Source organism: Copadichromis virginalis, linkage group LG4 (assembly GCF_057382275.1).
Source record: "Copadichromis virginalis isolate Kocher_CV1m ecotype Utaka linkage group LG4, C_Virginalis_male_GT1.1, whole genome shotgun sequence".
NCBI lineage: Eukaryota > Metazoa > Chordata > Actinopteri > Cichliformes > Cichlidae > Copadichromis > Copadichromis virginalis.
Genome location: NC_140621.1, coordinates 9,998,010 through 10,018,254, shown reverse-complemented (window position 1 = coordinate 10,018,254; position 20,245 = coordinate 9,998,010). Strand labels below are relative to the sequence as shown.

General features: G+C 38.5%; 1 long non-coding RNA gene across 2 annotated transcripts; it reads left to right on the top strand.

Moving 5' to 3' along the window:
• Positions 1-3,010: 3,010 nt before the first annotated feature.
• Positions 3,011-6,376, top strand: LOC146710806 (uncharacterized). 2 transcript variants are annotated; one of them, XR_014920043.1, is made up of 5 exons: positions 3,011-3,284; positions 3,706-3,769; positions 4,146-4,298; positions 4,660-4,749; positions 5,324-6,376. It is a non-coding gene; the product is annotated as an uncharacterized LOC146710806 (long non-coding RNA). The 2 variants fall into 2 exon arrangements; XR_014920042.1 differs by having other exon boundaries at positions 3,015-3,769.
• The last annotated feature ends 13,869 nt before the right edge of the window (positions 6,377-20,245 follow it).

Genomic DNA, 20,245 nt, shown 5'->3' with positions numbered 1-20,245 from the left:
AGTGTTTTGCATACATGGGTGTGATCAGGTCAAGAGGATGGGAATTTTAGGTTGTTGTAGCAGACACTGGATAAATGCTATGTGGCCATCCGACCTGGTCTCCCATGCTGGTGATTTGTTAGCATCATATTATTTTACGGTCAATCTGCTGTAATTTAAGCTAACAGTTTAAAACATGTTTTAAAAAATGGAATATGTTACTAGTAGTGTAATACTGTGAGCTGCTTGGTTACCATTGTTCAGTCTCCGCAAACAGAATATTTTACCCTGAATTACATTTTATCATTCTTTATGACAATGATGCAATTCCTTATTTGGTTATTATTGAAAGCCACAGAAGTCCTGGTCATGATTGCCCATTCCTAGCTAAACCTTGACCTTCTTAGCCTAACAAACACTGCAGACCAGAATGACTGTTACAACACTTTAAAACTAATAATTTTAATTTAAAAACTCTGATGAGCCTTTATTAATACCTATGATGTTGATACAGTACAGCAACATTTTAAATACGTGTACATTTACTGTGTGCTAAATGAGGCTAAATTAGCATGGAAAACATGCTTACTGTAACATTTCTCCCTGTAGTTAAGACACTAGGACACAAAAAATCAGCTTAGGTATTTTTTTAGAATTCTGCTTTTCCTACAACTATAACTACAAATTACAATTCTCTCACTATTTAGTGATTGATTGATCTGACACTGTTAAAAATGTAAATAAAATTTGTGGTTTGGGAGAGCAGGAAGCTTGACAGCACCACTAACAGCAGGAAGCTGGCTACTTCAAAAGGGAGTGTACTGATGTTAGTGAAGAACATTTCCTCCCTAGATGCTCAAGAAACAGCAGATAGACATTATAGATTAGCATCTACATTTGTACGTAAATAAATTGGAAGAAGAGACTGGCGATACAAATGATAGCAATTATGCACATAGATACAATACATGACCTGATTATTTTGGAAGTGCCCTGAAGGAGAATTTGACTATTTCTAAGGATCATATCATTATCTGCTTTCCTGTGCATTGCGCTTAGTTTGTAGTTGTGCCATTCAGACTTTATCATTTTTCTCTTGAAGCTGAATTGAAAGTTGTGCTCAAAAGTCAACACTGATTCCTTTGTATTTTGTTAAGAAGATATGAAACCGATACAGAGATTTATTGAAACATGCAAGCATGTTTTGGTTCATCCCTCAAGTTAGGTTAATGTTAAGTGGCTTAAAAAACAAGAAAACAAGAATGAAAATGATCAGGTAGAAAGACTGGACTTCAAATAAATGAAAAAGCAATCAATGTCCTTAGAAAAACTCTGAAAGACCTTCAGAAAGTCTATTACACTTAAAATTCAGTTGCCGTTTTTCCTATTTCTGTTGTGTTTTGTGTGCTTTTTGACACACACACACACACACACACACACACACACACACACACACACACACATATTTAAATATATATATATATATATGCCTGAATTAAGTTTCACATTCAGGCATCCATGAAAACAGAATTTATTAAATTTATTTTAAGTTAGCAGGAAGTTAGCTCGCTAGTTTACACCTAAACATGCCATACCATGTTCTGACTGAGAGATTTCTGAAACAAATTAAAACGTACAGCTCTGCTATCACTTCCAACATAAATGAAGACAGAAAACTAAACAGCAGTGACGTTTGTAGGGTTACTGAAGTTGGACTAGCTGGTATATAACGATGTGCTAGAGGATGAACTTTTTTCCACTCGATAAAAGTTAACGTGACGGTTCCCGATGATTATGGACAGTGTTGGTCAAGTTACTTGAAAAAAGTAATCAGTAACTAATTACTGATTACTTCCCCAAAAAAGTAATCCCGTTACTTTACTGATTACTTATTTTCAAAAGTAATTAATTACTTAGTTACTTAGTTACTTTTTAAAAACACGATTTACAACCTGAATAGGTGATAAAGCGATAGATCTTTCAGCCCAATTCTACTTTTTCTGCATAATCCATCATACAAAATGTAATCAAATGGAAAAGTCTCTTTTTAAAACTTGTTTTAAAACACAGCAGAAAATAAATAAAATCAAAGACTAGCGGTCCTGTTGCTTTATTTTCACCTGTATAGTAGGAGTGCCGTAGGCGGAGGTGTGCTCTGGTGCAGGTGTGCCGCAGCGGTCAGTTGAAGAATCCGTGAGTTTCTCTGTGAATTTCCCATTACGTCGTTGCACACTCGGAGCTTGTTTAGGGGGGGGTTTCGGTGTAAAAAGAAGTTTTCTTCCCAAGCACAACGGACACTAATGTTTTTGTCACTTTTTATGGAATCAAACTCAAAGTAAGGTCAGTACTTCCACGCTTTAAACGCTGCACGCTCATACTCTCTCCCGCACTCGATATATGATCCATTGTTGATCTGCACACAGCTGTTATCATGAACGTCGCACTCGCTTACGTCACTGTCATGAGACATTCTCGCAAAAAAATCACGGTTTTAGTAACACAGTAACGCAGCGTTCCTACGCGTTCCTGGGCAGTAACGCGTTACGCGTTACTGATTATGGACAAATGCAATCGCATGGCAGGATGCTGTAAACGGACCAAACTTCAACTGAGATAATCCATCCACAATACGAGGTTAGTCATTAATATACTGCAACAACAAGGGAATAGACCAGCTGCGAGAGAATTCAACATCAATGAATCAATGCTAAAGAAGTGGAGGAAGCAAGAAGAAAGAGTTGAGTAAAGTTTGACTTATCTGACTGTTTTGTTTTGCTTATAATCCAGTGTGCCTTATGGTCCGAAAAATACGGTAAGTCTGGCTCCTTGGAAGGAAAAATCAAAAGAATTGAGGAGTGCCTTAAGACTTTTGTGTAAGTATTCCCCGTTGTCCTGTATGGTTTATTTTTCTGTATAGTGCTCTCTAAACATATGTATATCTCATTCCTCTTGTCTTTAAAAGAGAAAGGACTCGAAGTATAAACACCAGAAATAAGATTGCAATAAATGTCCTACACTGAAAAAAAGGGACTGGCCATCTCTTGGATTTATGTAAGCATCTTGCATGTATTTAACACAATTGCCTCATGTTTTAAAGATAAATGTAACTATATAGTGTAAAAACGACATGATATGCAGAAAGGGTGTATTAAATTGTTCATATCATGTTCAGGTGAAGTAAGTCAATAAGATAGCAACGTTAAATCTCGTGAAACCACGCGTGATTTCATCTCGCGGGCTTTGGATCGTGGTTTAAAAAATGCATCCATCTCAGTCAAGTCGAGCAGCCAACTCTACGTTTTTTGGTATGTCTTGATTTTTTGAATTAATATTTACCATATTTCAGCCAAATGTAGTTAAACGTCTAAAGTGCCGCCATGTAACATGCTAAAAAAAGAGCCGTTAGCTTATTTGCTGTTTTATCTGTTGTCAAAGAATTGGCGCTTTTTCATTTGAATTTGTCTTTGGCACAAGAGCCGTAATATCACATTAAACCTAATTGCGAGGCACTCACAACATAATTTGGTTTTCTGTGTGAATAGATTTGTCAACTGACTCTTCAGTTACATTGTGTATTTACTGCACCGTGGTGTTAGTGAGATTTTGGACATTGAACAGCTTTAGCTAATATCATCAGCGGTATTATGCTAGCTTACATCCCTACCCCTCCTGCCCTCACCTGCTGTCCTTTTGTTTTTGTTTTTGTTTTTGTTGATGCACATTGAGAGACCACATCTATTCTGCATTTCACCAGGAGTCAGCTGATGGATTGTGGGTTCAAGGTGTTATGGTAAGAAAGTATATTCTATTTTCGCTTAAGGTTTCTGTAACTTAATTATAATAGGTTTTTTATAATTATTAGGTGCATGCATACTCAAATAGACCACCCTATTAATACAACTGAGAAATCCAAAATCTGCCATAGGTTTAACTTATACCTGTATGTATTGTCAGAAAGGTGATTACTGGACTCACATTAATGCACACTTGAACTAAAATGAGGTTGTAACTTGTGGGTTCTTGGGTTGCAAATCAGAAATAAACATCTTTGGATTTTTTTAATCCCATAAGATCTGGAAGCACAGTTTTTATTCAACAAAACATTACTGATTATTAACCAAGCACAGTGCCTGCTGTTATTTCAAAATAATTTTATGTCATTTCAGATGAAATGCAGCATTCCAGTGCATCCCAACCATGCCTTTACAGTCAAGGTTTCTGACGGAGCTGAGTTTCTCTCTGACAGTCTGCTGAAAGTGTTTGCAAAGTGATCGGGGGAACAGGGCACAAAGCTAAAGGATGTAGCTGCCATAATGACAGTAAGAACTTTAAAATTCTTTAACTACAAAGTGTATATGTATTGCATTAGGTCAGTAAAAGATTTTTATGCTGCATCCATTGAAACAGTCAACTATTACCTGTGAGTACTGATTCCACCGAAAGGATGCCATAATTTTCGTCATGCATTTACTGGCCCACTGAGAAAAATTGATCTTTTAAAAAAAATAAATGTTCTGGAAACTATATATCCATAAAGTTGATGTCAAACAGGAACTTTTGATATTGCTTTGTAGATGCTGGTGTTGCATGTTGACTGGTTTAAGTTTTTGTCTGGGATCATTTTCTTCTGTGCTACTGAAAAGTTCACAAATCTCTGTTTTCTTTGTTATAATACTTTAGGATGACATTAATGCTCGAAGGGAGTCCCTCATCAAAGTGCTCCGCATCTGTGTGAAAGACAATTGCAACATCTTGGTGCAGGAGTTCATGGTGAGTGTTTTATGAGTAGATTGTGGCTTTGCAACATTTAAAAATGCATTTAGTTATCCACTTGATCCTCATTGGACTGGTTAGGACCAGTAGTCCTCTTTAATAATTTGAAGTTCACATGAGGCCTGGTAGTGAACTCGGCCGCCGGCCCTTGAGGCCCCACCCCTGTATTAGGGGTCACATCAGTGTGAAAAAACTTTAAATTTGTCATTCTAGTGAACAAAGGAAAATCCCACCAATATTTACATTAGCTTTTGTTTGAAAAAAAAAAAAAGACCAACAGCTAACCAAATTGTGGGGCTGAAAGTCTAAATTCTAACATCTTCTGAGTGACAAAACCTGGATTTCTGATGGGCCGGTGTCTTTCTAACAAAAACGAATGTAAAATTATGTTTTTCACCCTCTCTTAGAAACTCTGTTAGACCATGAATGGCAGCATGGCAGGCCACTCTTTGGCTATAGCTATTTACTATGTTGCTTGCATTGGTTTAAATTACTCTAACATTAGAACTGGTAGATTCAAAAGAGATGAGTTTAAAAGGGAATCTTAAAAAAATGTTTTGTGTTTAACCAGGACTTGACTGAGGCCACTGCACAGATTGAGAAAACCACAATGAACATCTGTCTCCAGAGGATGCACCAGGCAATGACTTTTCTGATGTTGGCATCATCATCGAGGGTATAGTAGTTCTTCAAGATCTGGATAACGTGACCTTTGCAGTAGCCATGCTGTTTGGACCTTTTTTATTCCTTCAATATGAGTTACCCATCACAACTCTGCTACACTTTTGAGGTGATTCAAAGGGTGGTAATGGAGTTGGAAGCAACTCAGCTCTCAAGAAAAGTTCACAACTAAGACAAAACTGCTCCTGCAATGAAAGCTCACTGTTATGCATGTGAGGTGACCAGCTCTAGGTGAGAAGACATTTAAATCTCACACTTGTTCTGCTGCATTTTTGAAGCTCAATTCCAGGAACAGATCGCAGGGTTCATTTTTATATACACTGCAACTGCCATGAGGACGAGCCGTTTTGTTGTTGTTGTTGTTGTTTGTTTTTCCTTTTACTCTGTACAAGTTCTCTGTTTGGCAGCATTTTTAAATTTCTCTTTGTATTTTTTTCTTTCTTTTACTAGTGAAGAGATGTAGCATGAACAGTTATGCAGTCTAAATATCCCATATGGGCCGTGTGAAATGGTATTTTCAGTTTCATTCAGTTGAAGTAAGGAACGTTGAATATTTCTAAGTGTGCTGTTTTGAACCAAGATGTCACAGTATGATCAGTGCTGTAATTTTTGACAGTCACTGTATCAATGTTATTTTTGCATCTCTTGAATAAAGGTTTTGACCTGCAAGTGCTAATTTCTTTAGTTATTGGGGTAAAATGGGTAATGTTAATAGGAAGGTGTTTGCCAATTCAGTAACCTAATTTAATGTTAATGGAAACTAACATTACCTCAAATTGTTTAGTTATAATTGTTGTTTAACTGAATCTTGACGTCAGAGGCCTTAAATAGAATGTTTTGATTTGTTCTTTCCCAACATTTTTCAAAAGAAAGAGTCTAATTTCTTTGCTGTGATTGATTCCAGAGAACACGGAAGAACTGACATTATTTAACTGTTGGTTTATATAGATTCAGTAGTGGAGTAAGGTCAGTTTAATTCTTTACCTACTGTCAATGCAGTGAAATTAGACATTTTGTTTTGAAAGGTTACTGGTGGATGCCAGCAACCATCTTGGAAGAGGACAATATAATCTGTTATAAGGCCTCCATTTGAAAATTGTGTATTTGATACTAGAATATAATAGCAAAATGTAATTTGAAGATAACATGTAGTATTTAAGTGACCAAGTAGTATTGGGTAAAAGTTATTGAATGGTGTTGGGATAAAGTGAGAAAATTGTGAAGGATTAAAATATTTCAAGAGCTCAAATTACTTCATCAAAACATGTTTAAGTCACATTTTATCAACACAAATTGCACAGGTTTATTGAACATGAATAAATTGTGTTAATTTAACTCAATTGTTTAAGTTGCTGCCAAAGCAAAACATCTGTGTGCAACAAATGTCCACCATTGAATTAAGTAAATCCAACAACATATTTTTTTCAGTGTACTTCGTACCTCTCTTCTGAATAACACTATTTCGTATACTGCATTTTTATTTCCACACAAAAACTTTTATTTGGATTGTTTTAAAAGTCATCAGCGGCTAGTTACAAGAAGTGTTTGTCTTCAAGGCAGAACATGTGCACAGCTATTAATATTTTTCAAAGCACTGGTGCTGGGAAGTGTTAAAAGTGGAATTGATATGGATGCGTGCCATCCAGCTCGGTTAACCATAGTCCAGAAAGGACTGCAGACATTATTAATGGGTATTTCTTTTATTCTTTGATCACAACACGGTAACCACAGCAAATCGCAGAGCGAGCCAGAGTGTTTTTTACAGCTTGGCTCTAATGGCCTACATGAGTCTGATCAATAAAAACGTGTGATGCAAGTAATTCTGGAGCACGCTAGACTGTTTAGTCATTACGTTGATTGTGCGTATGATTATTCTCTTTCAGCGCCAAATTCCACGGCGAAAAGTTTCATACACATTGTCATCATCATCAAAACGGGGAGTTGACATCACGTCTGTCTGATTGAGTGTTGTTTAATCTTGCTTTATTTAGATATAATTCCAGCTCCCAGATGTTTGTGTGTTTTTGTCAGCGAGAGTGGTGAGTCATGCTTTCAGGTTTTCTGAGCTCCCTTTAAGGACTGGTGAACATTTAGGCCTCATTGGGAAACTTTTTTTTAATGCTCCACTATCAAAGAGGAAGCAGGGACACAGTCCTTCCTTAAGCAAAAGGATGTTTAATTTTACTAACAAGTAGAGTTTTGGGCAACATGTTATGGAGGCAAGATGTCCTCAGATGTGAAAATTAAACATCCTTTGTCTGTTTTCTAAAGTTATATGAAAGAAACTGGGTCAAATTTCTTTATTTTTTTAAGCTCACTGGTTGGTTTAGGTTTAACATTTTCTGCAAGTTTGGCCTGTCTGCTGTCCTTATATGACCTGTCGTGTCTCCTCTCAGATTGGAAGGGTTGAACAGAGGCGAGATTGTGAGAATTGCTGGGAATAACAAATTATGTAAACTAATGGGTCTGTAATGGATGCTTTCTGTGTATGAGTGAGGCATAATTAATGCCACAGATGTGTCTCTGAATAGGACTGTTCAATTTTAAATGCAGGGAGGGAAAGGCCAGTGCTAACAGACATGAAATGTTAGACTGTATATACAGAAAATTAAACAACATTTTTTGCATATTTCAAAGTCAGTACACATACCAGTTTCTGGCGTAAATAACTGAATTTATTTAACGATGTGAATATTTCTGATATCACAAGATAAAACACTCAAATAGGACGTTTGTTTTGTAAAGAAAAGCTGCAATCCAAACTACACTTACACAGAAGTTGGTGGTTGTTGATGGAGCTGGTTCAGTTGAAGGTTGAAGCGATCATGCTTTCAGCAATGTTAAGATAAGCAGCTTGATCCAAGAGCCAGATTCTTTGGGCAGTCAAAGTTTAGAATACCGAATGTGCCAGTCATCATATAAGGCTAATGCAAAAAAAGCACTGGATAAAAATATGAAGGAGTATCGATTCGAACAGTGTAGGCGAAAATGTACAGTGCTGTGAAAAAGTAGTTTCCCCTTTCTTAGTTTTTGTATATTTGTGAATGCAGTTTTTAAACGATTATTTCACTTATTGTAAAAAAAAAAAAAAAAAAAAAAGCCTGTGTGTAGAAGTAATTGCCCAACCTGTGTTAAATTATGAAGTAAATGTGATTACCCAGATTTGTGGAGAGCTGGCCTGATTACTGCCAGACAGAAACTGTCTGACAAAGCGAAGTAGGCTAAAAGTAACACATCAGGCCACCAGAAACTCAAGAACAGATGAGAAACAAAGCAATGAACATCATATAGTCAGAAAAGTGTTACAAAGCCATTTCTAAGGCTTTGGGACTCCACTGAACCACGGTGAGAACCATTATTCACAAATGGAGAAAACTTGGAACAGTAGTGAACCTTCCAAGGAGTTTACCAAAGTCGCTCCAAGAATGCATCAGTGACTCATCCAAGAGGTTACAAAAGAACCCAGAACAACAACTGAAGAACTAAACAGTCCAGGTCAGAGCTCATGATTCAAGATAAGAAAGAGAATGAGCAAAAATGGCATTCATGGATTTCCAAGCAGAAAACCACTGCTGACCAAAAAGACCACAAAGGTTCGTCATAGATTTGCCAAACATCTTGATGATCCCCAAAGACTTCTGGGAAAATATTGTGGACTGATTTTGGATTGTGGACCGATGAAACAAAAGTTGAAAGTTTTGGAAGGTTTGAGTCCCGTTACATCTGGTGTTAAACAAATACAGCCCATTTTGTAACTGGAACACGGATGGTTTGAGAGAAGAGAAAATGAGGCTATTTATGTCCTATTTATGTCTGAACAGAGGTGGAGGCCTACCACACCAGATATCAGCCATGCACAACGCACCTTTGAGATCCCTCCCCAGTCCCAAGTGTTCCAACCTCCATTCTTGATAAAACTTCTTCAATTTGAAATTGCATGTTGGGATTCACGAGTTCCTAGTCTGAATTTTCAATTGCAATGCTCCTTCCAAGTCGGGCTTCGACCTCAAAAAGTTGGAGCAGCGTTGGAGTGACCCTCATGTAACAATCCAGGAAACTGTCCTTCTATTGCTGTGTATTTTAACTCGTTAAATGAGTCATATGCAGAGCCCTTGACCGGGCTCTATCCGTGAACGTGCTGCAGTGGTGTTTTTAAGAGAAAGAAAACAAGCACTCCACTGTAAATGCCAGTGATGCAAGAATGTCTCTACTATGCAGGAGCAAAACAAATCCTGTTTTTCCTCGCTTTACTGACTTTACAACTGGAACACGCTTAATTTGGGAAAGACTCGCAGCATCACACCTACACCAGGTGACCGTAATAGGACATGTGATGGAGCGGTGGGCAACGCCTCAGAAAGGACTGACAGCTCAGCTCATGTGACTTATAACACTCACATGATTGCCTTCATTTCAAGCGCTTAAGAATGCAGAAGAAACGTTCTTAGCGTCTCATCACCTGCAAAAAGTTTGGCCTTGAAGCTGTGCAGTAACTTTGTCAATTCAATTCAGTTCAACTCAATTTAGTCTTATTTATATGTAAAAATCACAACAGCAGTCAACACATGATGAACCACATACAAACCAATTTTATTGGAACCTCTTTTAGAACTATTTAGAGCTTTTTATATATAAGTTTTATTTCATTTGTTGGTGTTGAACTTAACGCATCAACTCTTGCTATTATTCCCTTACCTGTCTGCCATGTCAGAAACATAAAGGCATGAATGGCATTACTAAAGGTGAAGTCAGCTTAGTAGAAGAAATGGTGCACCAAAAGGCATGAGATTATAAGTTTTAGTCACTAATTTTGTTTTATTTTATTTTAATGAATAAAGAGCTAGAAAACAGTTCTTTAGCGAAAACTTTCTTTTAGTAGAAATCCAAATCAGAACATCCAGGAGACATTTTTGAAGTACATCGAAGCAGAATCTGCAATGTTGGTTCAACTTTCACTTTCAAATTATTTTTCATCCATGACTAAACTTGGAAAAAAGACCAGCAGTTATTCAACCAGCAGTTAATTAACTAAACAGGGCATTTGAAGATAAGAGTGATGCGAGTCCACAAACATCTGTCATATTCAGCCTCTCTTGGTAAACCTTAGTAAATCACATTGCTGATTAAACAACTATGAGCAACATCACTGTACTTCACGCTTAAATGCTGCTGAAAAAACAAAAATCAATCTTATCTTATTTATCTTACTAATGAGGTCACAGAGAGCAGTTTTTCACTTGGTGACAGTATAACGGGAACTGCGTTTGTGCCAGATTTGAGAGAAAATCAGTTACATAACGATGCATTTGTTGTTCTCTTATCAATAAGAAAACACTCTTCAAAATCCACATCAAAACGATTCATTTGTGAAGAAACTTTGCCCATCCAAAATCCCACGGATTCAGGAATGTAATCTATGACTATGAAGCTGTAACTAATGATGGGCAGCCATCATTCACAACTGGCCAAAGAAAGAAGCTGACCTTAAGCCACATATAAGGACTAAATGGAGAATGAATGACTACAAAATCAAGCTTTAAAAAACTGACTCCAAACAAAAGGAGTGAGAATACAACTAGCTACAACACTCAGCACAAAGTGTGTCTAAAGTGGGATAGAAGGCTGGGAGTGTATATATGTACTGCAGGACTGATTAGCTGAGTGGAATCCAGTGGGTGGAAAGGAGCAATAGCTCAAGTGACACCATTGGTGGGAATACTAGGCAGCTCAGAGCTTCCGGAAAATAAACAGACCGAATGCATGACTGAATCAGTTCTGGTATTTCCCTTGAAATGTAGTATTTGTCATGCTGGTGTTCATCCACCTGTATACAGTATCTAGTTGTATAAATACATGGCCAAGGGACATTTTACACATTTTACACAAACAGAGATATGGTCATGTGAAACAGAATGAAAACCAGACTACACTGAAACATTTCAGTGAAACACTCAGTGAATTACAGCTTTTCTGTATTCCAGTTTTGCTGTTGTTACGTAGCACTGATTAGCAGTTATCTATGGCTGTGTGACACCCATATAGTTATGCATACAGCTTGATAACCAGCTAGCTGATAACATCACCTTCTTGTACAAATACAGTCACTTCTGGCTCATAAAACAACAAAAAACTCAACATGGCAGTAGCCAAAAATGGAATCTAGCGACCGATGTGTGAAAGCACGCCTTTTATGATATCAGCAAGACTGCTACACTGTGAAGACACACCAAAAATGGCAGAACGGGAAATATGTGACACATATCCTTCAGGTTATAATGTGGTATTGTGGGAGGAGGACCTCTGTGCAGCCTTTCATGGCATCTCTAATGTGCTGGATGAGCAGAGGAGGCAGCTTCCAGTGAGGCTCCACAGCTGTGCAGAGTAACAGGAGGGCCGCCTGCAGCCTGACCACAAAAGGAAAAATACAGCAGAGACTCACGCGGTCATGTAGTAAATTCAAGAAATTGGGAGAGATTATCTTGGCAAAACAAACGTCAGGACTCTTAAAAGAAGATGCATTTAAGCTGCACAATAAGTCTGAATGGGCTTCGTTTAAAATCTCTCTGACACATTAATGTATTCCACAGAAGACCATGTGCTCCTCAGCAAATACAGCAAACCCTTTGATCTTAGTCAGATTCCTAATCAGTCATCGATACACGTGGCGACATGGGAGCCGAGCCAATGCACTTCTTAGTTAAAAGAATACTCTGGTTTTATAGCACTAATATTATCTGAATTTCATTATTCTACTTCTCAATACCTGTCACCTACATTTCCCACAATACACCCACATACACTTGAGTGAGAATATCAGGTGTGCTATGATAGTGACCCCTAAGGGCAGAGTAGGAATGGAGAGGAAGTTGCAGAAAGTTGAGTTTTTTTATCGTTCATCTGAGAAAATGACAAAGAATTGCTGGATGTGCCCTGTTTTAGTTTGAATGTCAGGATGATGGGTTGAGGTCAGGTGAGGTGTGGCAAGGAGATCACTGATCCCACTGGACAATCTAATACAGGATGTTTGATGCTTGATGGCGCCTTTGACGTCCTTCAGTTCATTGTTTTGGTTTTATTGCCCACAACTGGACATCACACTCATCCACCCTGTTTTAAGCTATTTTTAGTGAATACCTCCATCGTATGCCAAGCGCAGCCCTGCAAATTGTAGTCATTAGTGAGCATTTATAAAGTGGCCAGACACGTAGCTCAAAATAAATGCTAATTTACATATTTGAAAGTTTCGTCATGTTAATAATCTGTTAAAGTCTTTAATCCACTATTAAATCTGCTTTTTTCCCCATTATTTATTTTCGTACAATCTTTAAAATACTTGCTCCTGACACAAGGATTATTGTGATCCTTGGCTGGAAACACTGAAGAATGTATCCCTCATCACAGTGGCCAAAGAGAGAAAAGTGTTGAGTGAAGGATCAGACCCTCCCACCACCCTGCTTGCTTATCTCTAAACATATCCAAGTCCTATTTTTAATGCTGCGTTATTGTGCTGCAGGCAGAACAAGAAAAATGATAAAGTGAGCTGGGAACACAGGGATAGTGGGCTTCACTGTATCTGAAGTGGTTATTGTTCTCACATAATGACTATTGTTGGGAGTCTGCTGTTTGCCTCTGCTATACAAATCCCCTGGCTCCAATGAGGCTATACCACTTAATAACAATTGTCTTTTATAGAAGCACAGAAGGACACACAAGCTGTTTCTCATTGTTTTCATTGAAAAACTTTTAGGAAAGTTATCCTTCTTCCCCACTAATGAAAACTGGTAACACAAATCTACCAGTTTCAAGAGTGTTACAATGATTAACATAAGAAGTCTGCAACAGAAGATTTAGATACATGCACCTATCATTAGCCGTCCATATTTCTGTGGTAAGTTAATCCTAAGGGCCATTGGGAATGGATGGATCAGTGGTTTTTATAGTGGTGTGCAAAAGAAGGATGAGAATGATGATACTCAGGGGCTTAAATGTCCAAAAGTCTGAGCTGAGAGTTTGCTCAGTATTGACATGATAGCATCGCAGTTGCTGCAGATTTGCAGTTGCACATCCATGATGTGAATCTCTTGTTCCAGTGAATCCCAAAGGTGCTCAATTAGATTGAGATCTGGTGAGTGTAAGAGCCATTTGAGTACAGTGAACCATTATGAGATGATCTGAGCTTTCTGACATGTTGTATTATCCTGCTGGAAGCAGCCATCAGAAGATGGGTGAACTGTGGTCACCAACGATGCTCAGGTTGGCTGAGGTGTTTATGCTCAGTTGGTACTAAGAGGCCAAGTTCAATAACATTTAATTTCCTGATTTCTGTCTGTGTCTGGGTTGTGAGGACAGCAGACAGCAGAGATGCCCTGACCCCACCTCTCTGGGCCACCTCCTCCAGCTCATCCTGGGGGGACGAAGAGATGTCCTCAAGCCAACTAAGAGAGAGATGTTTGCCAGCATATCCTGGGTCCACTAGGGGAGAGATTCCTGGGAACCTTTCCTTTTAACATCTGTTGCATCAATATTTAAGGGGGTGTTGGATTAGCGTAATGTATAGCCTGCACAAACTGAAATTATAATGTTCTATTTACCTTCAAATACTTATAGGTAGGTACACAGGAATATGGGGGTAACGTCAGGTTTATACAGGAAACAAAGAAATAATGATTCTGTCTGTAGATTTAAGTAATTTGAAAGTAAATGCAAGTAATGTCTAATTTTACATAGTGCATGAGTAATTTTAAGTAATGCATAACTTTGGTTATTTTATAGGAAAAGAGAAATAAATAATTCTGGAAGTAAATTTAAGTACTATAAGCTATTTTAAGTACTGCATACCTTCATGTATTTTACATGTGTAAATTCTTATTGCTCTGATTTTTCATTTTTATTTAATATTCATTAAATTAATAAGCTTGATTGATGTTCGATTATTCGGTATTTGTTTTTTTATTTTGCAATCCTTATTATTAGTAACATTTCTGTCTGCTTTGCTGTAAACTGATGTACTATGTAAAATTACTTCGACATTATTTACGTTTACTTACAGCATAATTATCTAAGGAATATAATTAATCATTAACCATTATAATTAATGACAATAACCATTTGTAGTAAATATAATCACATTGTAATTTCAAATAAAATACACTGAAATTCCATTTAATTACAGGGAGATTAGAACTTTTGCACAGTCCATATTATAAAGTATTATCAAAATTTCAAGTGACATGCAACAGGTCAGGATGCTGAAATTACAATAACTGAACTAAGCAGAGCAGAAATGGACTCTTTCTTTTCAAAGATCATCACTAAAGAAAAACAAATTAATATTTCAGGCAGGAGGAAAAAGCTTCAGTTGGATGCTGTTTATGTGCACCAAACACAATGGATGGAAATCGTCTCTTCCGCAACCCTTGAATGTGCAGGATTCCAGCGCAGCATCACTTTCAAGTTGAGTCATGTGAATGCTTTTAGGTGGATGGTAATTTATTGATTTGTTAGATTTTTGTCGACTCTTTCAACGAGTGCCTCTTGATTCTGAAACAAAAATCTATCAACAGCAGAAAGCCGCTCTTCTAATTTGATTCTTATACAGCATTACTGCAGCAGCTGTTTCTAAATAGACTTTGATCAATAAAAGATCCTAGTGGTGCGTGATGATAGGGCAGATTAAATCACTGAGTATTACCTCATCTAAAAGGCATCTGCCAAACGAGCTGCTGCTACATGAGCTGATGTGCTTATTTGCCAGTGAAAGACAAAGCATCTGCAGGCGCTTGCCAGTTTCCCTTTCGAGGCCGGAGGAGACGAAACGATGACAAGCATTTCTTTGATTAGGTTTGTTTCTGAAAAAGAACCGTTTAACATTTACTACGACTTTATTTTCACCACAAAATGGAAAATGAAACATCATCAGATACAATAAAAATACATATTTATTCCCAAAATGCTGACTGACATGTAAATTTTGTTATGTTGTGTTCAGTTCATACCAAGCACATTTTCCTTAATGATTTATTATATGAATAAATAAATCTTTGATTTTGCTTCATGTTTATTAAGGTTGAAGAATAATTTGAGTGATGCCTATAAAGACTCAGAAGTAAATATAAAGAAACACTAGCTCTTAGAAATAATGTATTGTTACATCATTTCAGACTTCGTTGGTCCACACTACATCTCTTATGAAGGAGGATGAACAACAATTGATTTGACTGACTTGGCATGTGTTTGACAGCTCCCAGCAGTTTATTATTGTAATTGGTCTTTAGTGAATTATCAGATTTGCTCTGACATAAAAGCTTTGGTGATTACTTCAATTGTCCCCTCGGTCCATTAGCAGATCATTTCTGTTGTCCTCAGCTATAGCTCATAAATCACTCTTAGCACTCTTAGATACACATATCATCTAAAACTCAAAGTACAGCTTCAGGCTTGGCATGGACTTTTCTTTAAGATCAAGCTCAGCGGTGCTGTTCAGGAGCACTAGATCCTAACCCCAGGGTCTCTGATCAGGCATCTCATTCAGTGACTCTGAGGTCAGTCAGCATTCCTTATTTTGATTTGTGACCTCGCTGTTTAGACTAAAGGCAAAAAGGTTGTCTTCACCGTATTGGAAAAGCAGCATGGGCATGTCCAGAGGGGTGCCATGAAGAGTCATATTACTGCTTTATTACGGGATACTCATTAAATGGTATTCCTGCGTGAGCGTAACCTGGTCTCAAAGGGATTTCCAAATCAAGATTAAGCCCCATTTCATATTTTATTTTTCTGTCTAACTCTTTAAGTTATGAGAAGCAGAGACTGCACTTGCAGCCCATCAGCTGATGTGGACAGCAGTATGCACAGAGCGGCTGCTGAATGGTTGAAAATGGTTTAGTCAGGAAAGTGCACCAAAGGATTTTATCGCCAAAAACAGTCATTACAGCGAGAGGTTTGAATTATTTTAAACATCACTGCAAAGAAGTTATTTAAATAGTGACATTCCCATCAGAATGTTTGGCTTTTTTGATAATGACTTCCATACAGTGAGTCAGACACAGATTTATTCTGTGCTTTATTGTTTTGTCATCCACTTCTGCGCCGCACAGTTAGAGGGCTTAATGCTGTAGATCACGGATGACACATAAACTTCCTGCAGCTGCATCCTAAACTGGAACTATCAGCGCTCAGTCAGTGAGCTTTGAGCAGAGGGATATTCCTGTGGCTGCTTTATTAGCTCATCCAACAGCTAGTAACAGAAGCAGTGGGAGTAAAGAGGTTCAAGACAAAGATGAACTTAGGTGAAGATGTGCAGAACATATTCACTGAGTTAGCATGCAAATATAACACAAAACGCTGCCCTAAATAACTAACCAAAATATGAAATCATTATTATTATATTAATCCCTGATGTTCTTGTACTTTTTCAGCTAATGAGTGCTAATTTCTAGAGTGGTCTGCCCTACTTTATTATGAAGTGAAGAAGGGGATAGTCTGTAACATGTCCATAAAGGTGTCACGGCCTGTTTTCTTCCTTTTCTCTCTCTCGCGCTCTCTCTCTCTCTCCTCCTCTCCCCCGCCCTCGGCCCACGCCCACGGAAAGGAACACACCTGATGCCCATCAAGGTGAACGGCATTTAAGCCAGGAGGTGACTGCTGGTCTTCGCTGGATCGTTGTCTACCACGCGTCAGTGCGAGTCAAGCTACAGCTCAAGATAAGTCGAGTGTCTGTGAATATCGTACTCATTCCTGTTTCCTCTTCTACAGACCCCCTGGATTACCTTTCCCGTGTGAATCTGTGTGTCAAGTGTGATGAAAGGAACTGCAGTCGTGTATGTGGAGAGTTGGAGAGCCAGTGATTCCCCCCTTTGGATTTCCCTGGAGCCCCATCCCTCACATTGTTGTATATAGCACTGCCCTGCACTTCCTGTATATACACCTGGTGAACTCTGTAAATAAACCCTTGTGTCCAGCTGATTCAGGAGTTCTGCGTTTGAGACCCCTGCATTGAACCTTAACAAAAGGACCTGTAGGTACTTTCAAATCCCTTCTCTTTAGTGCTCTCTGTTATACCTGCCTTTCCAAACACTCAGCAAAATCTTACCTACAGATCAGGGTTTGGGTTTCCATGCATCCAAGCTTTGCATCGCTAAGTGCAATGCAAAGTGTCTGATGCAGTGGTGTAAAGCATGTGGTGTAAAGCATGTTGCCATGGACTCTCAAGCAGTGGAGATGTATTCTCCGGAGTGATGAATCATGCGTCGCAGTCTGGCAACCTGTGTGTGGGTTTGGTGTTTGTCAGGACAGCAATACTTGTCTGACTGCATTGTGCCAAGTGTAAAGTTTGGTGGCGGGGGGGATTATTGTGCAGAGCTGTTTTTCGGGAGTTGGGCCCAGCCCATTAGTTCCAGTAAACTCTTAAATCTTCAGCATACCGAGACATGTTGGACAGTTTCGTACCACAAACCTTATGGGAACAGTTTGGGGGATGGTCCCTTTCTGTTCCAACATGACTGCGCACCAGTGCACAAAGCAAGGTCCATAAAGATGGATGAGCGAGTTGGGTGTAGAAGAACTTGACTGGCCTGCACAGACTCCTGACCTCAACCTGACAGAACCCCTTTGGGATGCATTAGAGCAGAGGGTGCTAAGAGCAGGCTGACACCATATTAAACCTTACAGGTTAAGTTCGGATGCCACTTAAGCTTATGTGCATGTGAAGGCAGATGAGCAAATATTTTTTGGCAAAATAGTGTATCAATTATACCGGTAAATAATTAGAAGCGTTGTAAGTCACTGAAACCTTCCTCTAACTCTAAAGATGCTATCTACCCCAAGCAAGTATCTGGGTGCTGTTATTGTTTGGCGGGCGCATTAGTCATTTTCCAGATAATATAGTTGAATGACATACTTGCAAATTAGCTGATTTTCTAACTAAGTGATTACACATTTTGATAAATGGTACCTGCATATGCACTGTAGTGTAGACAAATAGGTTTTGCTCTCTGCCCTCTCCAGGAAGTTTCCCCAATTGTATTTGGACCACGGCACTATAGGAAACAAGCTCGAGGTCAAGAGGAAACTGCAGCAGGAGATTCGATGGCTGATACAGAAATGAAAAAGGACTGCAAGTCAAATAGTTTGACAGCTCAAGGAAGGCAAAAGGAAAAACGAGAGATAGAATCTTTCAATGGTGTTATTGTCTCAGTTTGTGTACAGACTCTCTGGCAATATGAGAACGAATGTCCACTTCAAAGCACGTCACAGATGTTTGTCAGGGGTTTCTACATCCCTGACCCTAAGCCTTCACATTTCACCCAAATATGCCATTTAACGATGTGATAAATGGCATTAGCTACAGTGTTTATAAACATTTATTTATTTAAAATGTATTGAGTCAGAATTTATTTTTAAATATTCAAATTATAAAAATAAAATAAAACATTTCCTGGTAAATTTTCTGTAAAATTAGATTTTGCAAGAAGCAACACAAACACACACACACGTACACACACACAATGATACCAAAGAGTAAAATACTATTCACTAAATGAACTCTTGAAACTTCAGAATCGCAAACTTCAAAACTTCAAATAAATCAACAAATAAAAAGACAAAACATTAAAATAATAAACTGTCATAGTCACTGCGGGTCAAGCAGTCAGATTTGTCTGCATTTAATTTACTTAGACGAAGCCACCGCCCTAAAATTCCCGGGATTTTGCTGTATATTTAAACTGCTCTTTGAACGAGCTTGTGGTTTATATGTTTTCTTGGTAAGCAAAAGGTTTGCTGGTTCAATTCCAGCCGAAGACACAAATCCCCTTTGGGTTTTCCTCAGGAAGAACATCTGCTCTGAAACTCTGCCAGATCAAACATGCGGAGCGACCCTTTGTGACAAGCAAGCAGCTGAAAGTAACGGCTTCTTTAGTACGTGCTGGTCCTATGACATCTTTTCAATGTTGCTCCAGGACCATCACTGCAACTCAAAGAACATTATGCTTTAATTGAATATGTTGTGAAAGCCAAGAAAGCTACTTCCCATACGTTTCTGAACAATGTAGGCACCCAAGTTGGGGTGGAGTTGAGGAGGGGGGCGGGGTTAAAATGAAGGCTGACTCTAAGACAATCTGAGCTGAGCATGATCCGAGCAGCTGACAGACAGCATCCAGTTTGTGTAAACATTACAAAGAAAAAAAATGCATACAAAATAATAATAATGTCCACTTCAGTATCTATTTCACCCACTCCTGTAACAAACACAATCTGCCTGCCTAATACTTTTTCAGTATTAGGCAGGCGGTTTTAGGATTGTGAGCGTGTTAGGTCGTAACCCAGCATCAGTTCTAAAAATAAGTACATATACAGTGTGTGCCAAGGCCACATGGTGAAAGTCGCCTTCTTTGATGTCTCAAGTGCATTTAAAACAATTCAGCCATTGCTATTCAGAGAGAGCAATAACAGATGTCAGTGAACACCGTCTCGTGGATTACTGACTAACTGCCTCCATTCCTGTGCACCTTGTTCACCTCTGACAACTCCAGGTCACGCCATCTGCAGAAATACTCTGATGATTCTGCAGTAGCTAGATGTATTCAGTGCTTCTGAATGTGAATAGAGATGGGGATTGACTTCAGAAGGAAAAGGAGGGCTACACGACCCACGTCTTATCCCGAAACACAATGCTGATGAAAGGTAAAAGTACCCGGGCATCAACATTTTCATCTGGCTGAACTGGAAGACCAACACAGGCTGTAAGGCTGGATGCAACCTGCACACTTTTTTTTACACTTAAACAACTGTTATCCTGAATCACGGATAATCCTGA